At 33.7% G+C, this 13167-nt stretch overlaps 1 long non-coding RNA gene across 1 annotated transcript; it reads left to right on the top strand.

Annotated features, from left to right (window-relative positions):
* Positions 1–5047: 5047 nt before the first annotated feature.
* LOC145804146 (uncharacterized) lies at positions 5048–6197 on the top strand. The gene is made up of 2 exons (XR_014345763.1): positions 5048–5638; positions 5751–6197. It is a non-coding gene; the product is annotated as an uncharacterized LOC145804146 (long non-coding RNA).
* The last annotated feature ends 6970 nt before the right edge of the window (positions 6198–13167 follow it).

The raw sequence follows: 13167 nt of genomic DNA, 5'->3' as shown, positions 1-13167 counted from the left end.
ATGGAAAACTCTGATTAGCATTACTAAATATGAGATAAACTTCATATGTGATTTTTGTTTTTCCCTTTTTTCAAATAATTAATATGTTATATTCAAAACCATAGACATAAATATGATATGTTAAAGTCATGCTCACACGACAAATTAAAAAAAAAAATCCAAACAAATATGTATAAATTACATTTTAGTAGTCTAATTGATGATATAAATAGAGTGCTACTATTAGCACCTAATAAATTATTTTAGACCCCTCAATTTTTTACTTTTTTTTTATTACAATAATAACCTCAAATAAAATTACTAAACAGGATATCATTAATTTTGGGGCACCTCATCTCACAAATAAACCTACACACCCACTACATCATGAATTAGGGTTTATGAGAGCATTCGCCTCTATCACCACCCATCCATCTTCTTCAAATCCCATCTTCAAAAACCTACCCACCCTCAAAACCTTGAAAACCCTTTGGCAGTAATATTACGGCGGTAACAATGGCAATCATTTGACTACTTACACTTCTCCGGCAATGACAATGAATAGAAATTTTTCTAGTAACCACAACTTCATAAGACAAGAGTACAATAATAAAAGCTTAGAGGAGGTTTATAGCATTGATGTTGTTCTTAGCTCAGAGGAGATTGGCATTGTATGGTTAAATTTCTTAAAAAAAAATGGCAAAAATAATAAAATTTGTTCATCATTTTTTCGAGATTGAACTCCTGAACATATGACTGAAATTCGGGAACACAGGCCCGAACATTGTTTATTTGTTTAGGAAGGCATTCCCAAACAAATAAGTAGTGTTCGGGAATGCAGGTCCAAACATGAAAATTTCTTAACATATTGAACGACCAAAATTGTTAAAACTTGCAAAAGTTTTCATTTTTTCAAGTTTGGCAATACAGGCCTGAACATGGAAATTTCTTAACACATTGAATGGTCAAAATTTTTAACACATGCAAACGTTATCGGAAATAGTCCAAATCCATTATCAAGTTCAAAAGTTATTCCTTCATCGCGTAACTTTGATAATATTGCTGCATAGTTTTTTTGCTGAACTCACAATTTTATAATATCTACTAACAAAACTAACTAAACCAATTATTATAATTTTTTCCCTACAAGAGAATAAATTATTACGAGAAAACTAAGAAATTGTGTGTGTATATATATATAGAGAGGGCATATCAACTGTGACAATGGTTGATGAGGCAGTAGAGACAGTAATCACATTGACTCTTCTTCTTTTTGGTGGGTTTTGTTAGGGTTTTTTAGAAGAGGGATTTTTTGGGGTGTTGGGGTGTGCATTCAATGGATGAAATGTTTTCACAATGATACTTTTGATATTATTTGGAGGGGAAAGAAATTTTGAGAGTTTCAAAATTTATAAGTGAGGATCCAAAGAAATGGGAAGTCCAAAATAATTTATGGAGTGCTAATAGCACCCCTCTATAAATATCTTTCATATTTGTAATTAATCTCTTATCAATTGACCAACATTTTTTTTACATTTTATCATATCAACTATATCATATTACTCCCCTCAATTGAAATTTATAACACCTAACTCCCCTCCTCTACTAATTTTTTTCAATTTGGACTTTTATGATGAAAATACCCTTTCATCAAATAAGATAAATTACATTTTACTCTCTTGAATTATCACCCAATCTCACTTGACCCCCTCAACTAAAAAATAATACATTTATAAATTTGTATCATTAAAAATATTTTGTTAAGGATATGTCTCTTAAATACATTAAAATTTGACATGTGACTTATGCATGACATCTCAAATGGAAGGCCTAAAATGACATTATCAGTTTGTTTGGTTTAGTTTTTATAAACAATTTTTGAACTTTTTTTTTTTTTTTTTTGTCTTTAATGAATTTTTTTTAGTTTTAGTTAAAACTTTTTTATATTTAGGTACATCTATTCTGGATGCATCTAAAAAGTAAATATTTATGAAAAATTCTATATATAAAAAAAAAGTTAACTAAAAACAAAAAATACAAAAATATACTAGTTTTTTTTTCATCATTAGTGAATTTTTAAAAAATATTTCACAAATATTTACTGTTTAGGTGCATCTAAAAATTTAAATTTTCTTACTAAAGTATGAAAACAATTAACAAAAAAAATTGTATTTTAGCTTAAAAATTAAACAATTTTTTAATTGTAGGGGTAGAGTGATATTGAGTTGTAGATATAGTTGAAAAAATATTTTCGCCATGAAGGTCCAAATTGAAAAAAATAAAATAAAATAGATAAGGGGATCAAGTGTTAAAACTTTTAATTCAAATACAATAGATGAGGGGGATAAATTGTAATTTTCCCAATAAATATTTATAAATGTGTTATATTTTTGCATAAAATTTTAACTATTCATTTTTTACATTATATGTTTATGTTTATTATAAATATTCAAGAAAAAATTAAAAAAAAAGATTATCTTACCAATGTTGTGTTGAAACATAAAAAAATAAAAAAGGGGCCAATTCACTTTAATTTCTTGTAGTTTGGCCTATGTGTGCATAACCTCTTTGTCATTGGGAACTAATCTTTTGTGGTTTGTAGAGCAAAGTGTGAGCTAAAAGACTAAAATACACTTGTACATAAGTAATGTCATTGTCCAAACCACAAGTATTTCGTAAGTGTTTTAGAAGGCAAAATTTACTTTAATATTTCTTGTGTCTTACTCTATTTGTGGTTTACCTCTTACATCTTGGAATGTGTTTTACACTTGTTAATGTCTTTCATATCTAATAGTATACTTTAATTCACAAATCATAAAGATTAGATTATTTCCAAATGACATTAGGTAAACCACACTTAGAGTAAACCACAAGAGTAAAGTGAAGTTTACCTAAAAAAAAATTTAGTCCACAAACTAGGAGGAGTTATGTGCTTATTTGTAAATGGCATAGGGTAACCGACATAGAGTAAACGAAGGAGTAAAGTGAGGTTTGTCTAAAAAAATATTTATTCTACAAATCATAGGGAGTTATGTATTTATTTTTAAATAATAAAAAGATAAATCGCACTTAAAGTAAACCTAAGATTAAAGTGAAATTTTTCTAAAAAAATAGGACCATCATAATATTATTGAAATTATTAAAATAATGTGTTTTATATATAAAAAGAACACTAGAGTAACGTAGTTTACAATAATCGTTCCTCAAATTATCGAAACATCTTGTTCTTCTCTCATGTGTGATAAAAGTAGCCAAGTAGAAGAAAGCATGACTGAATATTCTACACAAAAGTCATCAAAGAATAAGTAACGGTTTCTTAAAAGTATTAACCACTCACCAATGATAGATCTAGGGGTGCAGATTGGTGCCGTCGCACTGTAATTTTTTTTTTAAAAAATTAAAGTAAATTATTAATACATCTTAATAGTTAGAATTAATTCTTTTCAATTCCTATTAAAAATAAGTCCTAATAAAATTGTTATTAAAAATAATTTTTTGTGACGATTTTTACATGTCGCTAAAATTTGACTATTAGTGACTTTTTTTTCACAGCTTTTATAAATTGTAGCTAAAACCTACAATTAGTAATATTTTTCTGTGATGAATTTTTCAAACCGTCGGTGAAAATTGAAAATTATCGACTTTTTTTTGTGACAAAATTGCAAACTGTTACTGAAAATTAATAATTAGTGACATTTTTTTAATAGTGTTTGATAAAAAAAAAAAAAAAAGAAGTTATTAATTCTCATAGGATCTAATAGAAAATAAGTTCACCTATTAGGCCTTAATTAGTAAGATAATTATAAATTGGAGTACTTTGCATTTACAAAATTTCAGTAGTTCGTACCCTCCAAATTATTTACATTACAAAATTTTAAAAATAATTTTTAAATTAAATTTTATCAAATATTGATCTATTCTATTTGTTAACTGTATTGTTTATTATATTTCTATATTGTATAAAGTTACTTGTATGTTTTTATATACTATTCTTGTTTTCTATTCATGTCATTTATGTTTTTTTTTCTTCTTTTATAAATCACACTTTAATTTGCTTATACATCTTATTTTGCATTTATTTTTGTTTGTTCATTCTCTAGAAATAATAATATTGTTTGGAAATAAAAATATTATATATTTCAACATGACATTCTTAAAATAAGTGAATAAAATATCGCTTATTGAAATGGATTATCATTATACTCATAAAAACATACATTTTCAATTATAATTTCTTTTCAAAACTAAACTACGTAATAAGATGGAAGATGATTTTGTAGGAAGTTACTTAATCATATTTATTAAGAAAGATATTAATTAAGGTTTTGATGTTGAGTTTAACATAGATATTTTTATATATATTATAAAAAGTGATGGTTACACCATTTTCAAATAGTTAGCTTTACTAGACGGAGACATAGTAATAGTTAATATTTTGTTATGTTAATGCAGATAAGAAATATGTCTAATTATATTTTTGTGCTCAATTATATTGACAAAGAATGTCTGATTAATAGTAATATTATTTATTTTTTTGTGTAGGTACAAATCAAAATTTAAAATATAATAATTTTTTCGATGAAAAGTTACATGTGTTTCCCTCCTTCCAAAGCTCAAATCTTAGATCTGTTCCTGCCACTGACTCTGTTTGGAAATAAGCTAAGATCTTTAGAAATGGTTTTGTCATTTTGTCATGGATGGAAATTTTACTATTAGAAGGTAGCTTATTCTATAGTTAGTTTCTTTAGTTGCATGACACAATCATTTGTTTCTCTTCTTTCTCTTTTCATTGTCAAGGATTAATTTTTTTTTTTTTTTTGGTCTCAATAACCAAATGAAAAAAAGGCAATCATATCTTATTTCATTAATTTAAACGTTTTGGTTGTAAAGATTATTGATCATATATGCAGACTACAACAGGAGAGACAGAGATAGAGTGATATTCCATACCATTCCTACAATTGTTATAACTACCACTGACAAAACTTTTATTTTTCAGGTTTCATTACCTAGCTTGGAGGAGCTAGAACTCAAGTATCTTGACAATCTAGAAGGGCTAGGACACATTCCAATCTCAGTGGGTTTCTTTTCTAAACTTAGAAAAGTACATGTAGAAAACTGTGACAAATTGCTCTGTGTTTTTCCATCACAATTTCTTACGAGGCTGAGAAATCTTGAAGATCTGACTGTAGAAAATTGTAGTTCACTAGAGAAGGTGTTCGAATCGGAAATGGTGGACGGTAAGGAACAAGAATTAGAGATGCTCTTGCTCTTGAAATCTCTAAAATTAAAACATCTACCCGGACTGGATTATATTTCAAAGAGAGATCCCATTGGATTTACGCACATTTCACAATTAAGTATTCTACATGTTCATGATTGTGGTAACTTGAGATATCTATTCCCACAATCCATGATGAAGTGTATGTTACAACTCCAAGAATTGGAAATAAGGGGATGTAAAATGATGTCAACAATTGTTAGGGGGGAGGACAGCCAGTGTGAAATTTTGGTGGATAAAATTGAGTTCACTCAATTGAAAGTTCTGCGTCTTTATGATATGCAAAACCTTGTGAGTATCTTCCCGAAAGTGACTACTACTGTGGCGACATCATTTGAACACATCCAAACCCCGGGACAAAGTCTCTTCAATGAAAAGGTGAATGGTAGAAGTTGAATACTGTAATAACACTAGAGCAATAAATCTCCTTTTTAAACATTTTATATTACTTTTGGTAGTATGGTTGTCAATGCAGTTGTTTGGTTTGCAGGTTGCATTCCCTAGCTTAGAGGAATTGAAACTGCATGGATTTCAGAACATGAATGAAATATGGTGCAATCAACTTCAGACCGGCTCGTTCAACTAACTATTTAGCTTGTATGTCTCAGATTGTGACAGTTTGAGAAATATGTTCTCTCCTTTTATGGCCAGATATCTTACGCATCTAAAAAGGCTAGTCATAATTAGATGCTCGATAATGGAAGAAGTAGTTGCAAAGGAGGAAGAAGAAGGAGGAAGGATAAATAGAACTCCATTGCCTAAATGGGAGTATTTGGAACTCAAAGATCTGCCAGAGCTCAAGAGTTTTTGCCACGTTACTCATGATTGGGAATTGCCTTTGGTAGAACACATCACTATCCTTAAATGCCCTAAATTGAAGACCACCTCTCCTGGAGTCATATGCACCCCAAAGTTGCAACGTGTATTTGTGAAGGAGGGAAGGGACAAGTGGTACCCAGGCAAAGAAGGAGAAGACTGGCTATGGATAAGCGACATCAATCAAACCATACCACACATAATTGACGAGGTATGTTGTTTATATGAATACTTTTGTTTTTCTCTCTTTTTCTTCCATTGTGCGTAAGCCACATTTTAACGTCCAAGTATCCAAAAAGGAAAACAAGCTCTAGACAATCGAGAAATAAGTATTTTAAAACTATCAAACCATGATTTTTCCAAAAATTAAAATTTTGTTCACTATACTGCTAAATTTGCAATTAAAAGAAGTATCAAATTAATATATCTGAAGTACATTTTACATAAAATTTTCTTCCATTCAATTATAAATTTTGAAAGATCAAAAGTTCGTTCTTTCTGAAGTGTGAAAGTTTCTCTTAGGTTGTGTTTGATCATGGATTTAGGTAGGAATTTAGAAAAGAAAAGGGAAATGTTGGGTGAAATATGAATAACATATAGTTACATATCACACACTTTTTCTCTTTCTCTTTAAAATCCCTATACAAATTTATGATCCATACATAGTTTTCGAAATTCACAAAATTAGAATTCATTGTATAGGGTTATTTATTCTTGAGCTTTTACTATTTCACTTGTGAATTGTGAATATTAAAACTAATATTTTAATTCCTAATTTATGATAGTACACCTCAATTGGAACCAACAATTCACTCTCTTCCGTTTGCTTTCCAACTAGTACGCTATCATATATAAGCTATAAGATCCATTTATAATAACAGCATCTACATTACATGACTGAGTATGAGTATCAGTTGTTAATGCCTAGACAAGTACGAGACTTTTTAATTCTTAAATCTTAAGATATTGAGATATATATTCAAAAGTTACGGGAACACCTAACATACACATATCTATATCTATATTCATATTATATAAATTTATTAGATGATATGAGTAAATTATTTAGAAATATATTTGAAATTAAGTAAGATATATATAAAAAAATATAGGATTTCTGTCTCTCAACCATGTGAGAGGAGGCCAAAAAAAAAAAAAAAATGTACTAGCATATGTGCGCTTCTTCCTCTTCAAACATCATATAAAAATTAGAGGATACAAGTGTTTAAATTGGATACAGGTGTTGGACATATATCCAACGCCCATATTCTTCTCATATCTAATAGGCATGAATACTACAAGACGTGAATACTATAGGAGAAATAAAAGGGTGTATCTAACATTGAAAAGGATCACTTGAGACGTTGAGACTTTTTAGTGAATATACAAAATATCATATTAAATCTTAATAACCAGAGTGAGTAAAACATTACAACTAAAAAACTGATTTAATAATTAAAGCATACTTCATCTAGGGTGGAGATTCTTAAGAAAAAAGAAATAAATGAAAATGGATGATTAACCTAAAGTTGTTTTATTATATAATTCTAAACAAATTCAAGGGTTTTGAAAGGAAAATATAAAATACAATATCTAGAAATAAATTTCCTCTACTAATCAGGAATGCTAGTCCAAGATAAGAGTAATATTGGTCCAACAAATTTCTAACTTTCATCAATTTTCAAGAACAATTATGTTCACAAACTACTTTTAATCTCTCACACATCCCTTATGAGAGGGGAGGGGGGGAGGGGAATGGAGTACACATACCTGAGAGGAGGGGGGAATGGAGTATAAGAAGCTTAAATTAGAGTGTTGTTAGCCAAAATTTAATTAAGGTCAATCGATAGAAACCAATCAACAAACAAAATTCAGTTTTTACAAAACAAAACATATCAAGCTTGTGGTTGAGTTCTATACCTTAAACTGATTAAGGGTTTCTTTGGAGGCAATTAAGTAAAGAAGAAATATAGAGAAACAAATGAACTGAATTTGTGTTAATCAAATGAAATTGTCACTTGCCACAAATCACATGAACTTAAACAAGAACAAATATTTGAGAAATACACTGATCGATAGAGTAATAGTAACAAGTTATCACTGATCTACTCCTAAAATGCAGAGTGACTACTCCTAGATAGAAACTACTCCAAGAATTCATGTTGTGTGAGTTGTGTTAGATATCTTCTTTGTATCTCTCTTGGCTTATTTATAAGCTCAACCACATGAGAGAGAGAGAGAGAGAGGTAATCCAAACTCAGGATTTCCTCAACAGGCTATGATTTTCTCAACAGGCCATGATTTCTGAATATCATCCATGTCTCATGTTTGACCACTTTCCTAATTCCTTCGTATTCTTCACAAATCTAGCAATTGTAGATTTGAGCTGGCGATCTTCAGTTGAGCTATCCTGTTATAGGGTGATTGTGTTGGTGGCTCGTCAATGGCTAGTCAGTAGGCAAGCTTGACTTTAGGCTTTCCAATTTGTGTATAAATAGAGGTAGAGAGAGCAGACTAGTGAGTGGGGAAACCAAAAGAGCAAAATGAGAGACTAAGAGAGATTGGCCCTCTGTGTGAGAGAGAGTGCTCCCTCGGTGTGAGAGGGTGAGTTGAGTGTGAGTTGAGTAAGGATATGTGCTCCCTTCTCCTCCACCGTAATCTTTGTATTTTCTCCATCTATAGTAATAGTTGGTTACTCTCCCGTGGATGTAGGCATTGAGCTGAACCACGTTAAATTTGTTTGTCTTCTTTATGTGTGTGGGTTATTTGGTGCATGACTATATACTCTAGACGTAGGCAAGGTCTGAGGTCAAGGGTTCAAAACAACCAGGCTGCATTCTGGAAAATATTTTTTTGTAGAGGATGACACAGCGTTGACATAGCAGATAACGTAAGAATATTCGGTCTAGGAGGGACCTAATGTAGATCCGATGTGGATAACGTTAGCCGGATCTTGTCCATAAGGGACCCGACCCAGATCTGGCCCAAGAAGGATCCATGGGGTGATGATGTCAACACGACGCAAAGATGATGTCATCGCTGACACAATGCTAACACGGAGATGCTGTCAACAGAAGGAATATTCTAAGATAAAATTGCATATTCTCGGGTGGTTCTAGAAATTGCAGGAGGGCCCAGTTTTTCCATAAATTACAATTTTTCCCTAGGTTTTGGAAAATGTTTTTGGTGAGCCCCCCGAAAATGCATCGATGGTCCTAGCTAAATAGACCATTCCAGACATAAGCGTAGTGTCAAAATGGTGAAATTCTAAACAGTTTTTAAAGATTTCCAAAAGTGTGAGTTTGTCATCTTCAATAACTAGAAGAAGGTTGTCGGATGTTGTGAAATGATACGAATTCACTGAAGAGATCAAAATAGTGAGATTCTGATCAGATTGGACAGACAGGTGTAGATTAGGAGATAGATCATTGGAGACCAAAGGAGATCATGCTTAATCAAATGGCGGATCAAGGGAGATCATGATTGGTCAGGGGCGATTAAAGGATTGCACATGATTATCTCAGGATCAACAATGTCTAGGAAAATTCTGTCAAAAAGACACCTATACTGTCTAAGGAGACTAGTTCTTAAGTAGGACCAATTGTGACCCCATTAGTCTTTCTTGGAAACTTTCCTAGTTATTGAGTACAGGTGATCAGGAGATCTGGTTCAATCAGGAGAAGATCACTTCATCGGCAGACAGATAATTGGCAACCAATACAGGCTTAGGGAAATGTTGTGGCAGTTAGAGCTACTATCAAACAAGAGTAGGAGTAATACTAGTGGTATTTGAACGTGGAAGAGCAACAACTGCAAAAGTGCACGCACAAGGCACGAGAGCACATAGCTACGAGAGCATAGATGGGTACGTAAGAGTATTGTACAAGGTGCAAACATACAACAATGCAAGAGTACGCAACAGAGTTGTACAGAGGTGCAGTGTGTAGGATTTTGGCCTGCAAACAGCAACCAGTTCACAAAAGAAAGCGTCAGACAGTGAAATTAAGACAGATAAAACGCGGTAGTGCACACCCAATGAGAGGCAGATCTCTTGCTTTATCTTGAATTTGGTTCGTGGAAATGAAGTCACGACGGGCATCCAGAGAGTTTGGGTGGAGTCACTTCAATAAGTAAATAGTATGTATTTTATTGGATGATGCAAGTACCTGCTGATAGAGATGGGAGCCATGCGGGATTATCTATGGCGGTTGAAGACATTTCAAGTAGGAGGTGTAGTGTCACTCCAAATGCTTGATGGAATGGAGGCATGTTTGTACGACAACATTGTATCACTGATATAGGTAATTGGGGTGATAAATTTTGTTCACCCATTTGAAGCCAATTTGAAGACCCTTCAGAGTCAGAAGTTCTCATTTCATTTGGAGACTCTCGGGTCAGTTGTAAAACTTCATAGTTCATTGGGATCTCTTTAGAAAGTAGAGAGAACCGGTATTGGCAGAGTGTACTATGAAGATTTGGCATGTATGAGAAGTCCAAATAGTAGTACTGTATTTGCATTAGCTTCTGTGGAGGCATTAAAGATCCTTCATGGATCATTGTTGAAATACTTGCATATGGTGAAGCCTTGGTGTCCGTATTTGTCAATTTGAAGGAGAAGTTGTGGCAATCTACTTCAAATCTTGGTGGAGCTTTGGCGTTCTTTTTTGCAATGTTTATTGGAGACATTGTTTTGGCAGTCTTTCATGGATTATTAGCGACTTTTTTGGAGTCGTGTTTTGTTGAGATTCACTATCATATTTAGGATCTATGATCGTGTTTGATTTGATCCATTGGTGTTACTGGTTCATGAGACTTGATTGTTTCTTCCTCTTGTAATTGTCATTTTTGCAATCTGTTCCATATTTGAAGACATCAACTATTAGCGGTTTGAGTGACGATTCAGACTCTGTGTGATTGCTTCTATAGAAGCGGTGTGATGGTTGCTGTTCGTTAAAGATTGAAACTGATTTTGAATCTTATATTTTGGGATCCATTTCTCAATCTGTCGTTGGATTTGGAGGTGATAGATCGTATGTTGACTCGATGAAGTCAATGGAGGACTGTTAGAATTGTGCACCTACAATGCATGCGCCTTTGGGCAGTTTTGGCAACTGTAAAGATGATGTATCATCTTGTGTCTGTTGGTTGGAATTGCAGTTGGAGGAATCTGGAGTTTGCTTGACACTTCAAAATTTTTAGCTCTTGTTTTTTGTTTGTTCGTCTGAAGTTTGTTCTGATACTTTCGAACTGGTTAGAGTCTGATTACATCCACAGTCCAGTTTTTATTTGGTGGAGAACTTGTTTCGGTTCTCAGAGTATTTGTTGGCTCTCGTGATTAGTTCGAGCTTGAAGAGAGCAGTTTTGTGTTTAATGGTAGATTGAACTGGAAGTTTATGGTACTGTTTTTGAAGGTGCTTTGACGGAGAACTTGAAGCATCTCTTGTTTAGTCTCCTTGACATTGGTTCAAACGGATTTGCTTACCATGGTTTTTTTTTATTATTTTTTTTATTTTATTTTTCTGAGTTGTCAAGGACAACTTGTTTGGTAGTTATGGAAATCGAAATTTGGCACCATGGTATAGCTTGAGTTGCAGAAAATCGAAAGTGCTAGCTCGATTGATTCTGCATGTTTTGTGCATTGGCTCAATATTTTTTTGAGCAATGGAATCTACTGTATTCTTTGGAAGAGCACTCGTGTCTTGTACATTCAATTTTGACTGAATTGTTGGTTTGGGTTTCATAGTGGCGAACGTACCTCTTGATGAGACAAAGTAGTTGCGGATCTCTCAGGTGAGCTCGAGCGTAGGAGGAGAGATGAAGCCATGATAAGCACTCAAAAAATATGGGTGTAGTTACTATGCTAGGTATTGCATAGTTGGTGACTTGTATAGACCTGTTGAAACTGCTTTGGTAGAAGGAGCTACTATCAACCGTCAGTCTGGTACTACAAGTGAGAGATGTGCAGGTGAAGTGCATCACTGAACTGGAGATCAGGGATTGCAAAGGGCATATACAACAAACGTGTGGAAATGTTGGGGGGGTTGTTCAGAAGTGCAAAAGGCAAATGCTGATAGTTCAGATGGAAGCTTCGAGCAAGGAAAACCGGAAACGTTGACCAGACAATGAAGAGTTTTCTGTTGCTCTAGTTTTGACCATGCAAAGTGGTGCATGGCAGGTTAATGGCGTTTCAGAGAAGAGCTATAGTGTCATAGAGCACTCAAGGGAGTGTAGGGCATCCCTAGCAGTGGGTGCAGGGCATCCAATTAGGGGGTGCCAGATATTTTGATCACGCAGGTTCAAGCATAGTAGGTGAAGACGCTCGTGATAGGGAAGCATGGAAGATATGTGTGAGATAGAGCAAGGGGTCTCTTCAAGAGATAATCATAGGGTGGTGTGAGTAGAGTTGAGGATGTTGGATTCCCTACACCTCTTCTATCTCTGTATTTCTCTGGTGTTTTATTTCTAGCTTCTACCATGGACACCCGGATGAGGGGGTCCCAGGCATTTTTTATTAGAGGGTGCAAGCGTCTCAGTGTGGAGATGCAGACTATGCTAGTTTTGGACGTGATAGGATTTACAGCAGGTTTTGTTGCTGATACGACACATCACCCCACATAAGCAGAAAGGGGTGATCGTTGGGTTTCTGCTCCATGTAAGGAACGGTGCATGCAGAAGCCATTGGAAGTCAAAGAAAGCTGCAAAATGAAGAAAAGAATGCAATTGCAGATTTGAGCTGGAGGTTTTTAGTTAATCTATCTTATTATAGGGTGATTGTGTTGGTGGCTGCCATCAATGTCGTCAGTGGCTAGTTGGTAAGAGACAGCAGAGAGAGCAGACAAGTGAGGAGGGAAACCAAGAGAGCAAAATGAGAGAATAAAAGAGATTGGCCCTCTGTGTGAGAGAGGGTGCTCCGGCGGTGTAAAAGGGTGAGTTGAGTGTGAGTTGAGCGAGGATGAGTGTTCCCTCCTCCATTGTAATCTTTGTATTCTCTCCGTCTATAGTGAAATTTGGTTACTCTCCCATGGACATAGGCATTGAGCTGAACCACGTTAAATTTGTTTGTCTTCTTTATGTGTATGGGTTGTTTGGTG

The sequence above is a fragment of the Camellia sinensis genome, chromosome 12, assembly GCF_055761805.1.
Source record: "Camellia sinensis isolate YWXY chromosome 12, ASM5576180v1, whole genome shotgun sequence".
NCBI lineage: Eukaryota > Viridiplantae > Streptophyta > Magnoliopsida > Ericales > Theaceae > Camellia > Camellia sinensis.
Note: the sequence above shows the minus strand (reverse complement) of the source record. Positions and strands in the feature narration are given on the sequence as shown.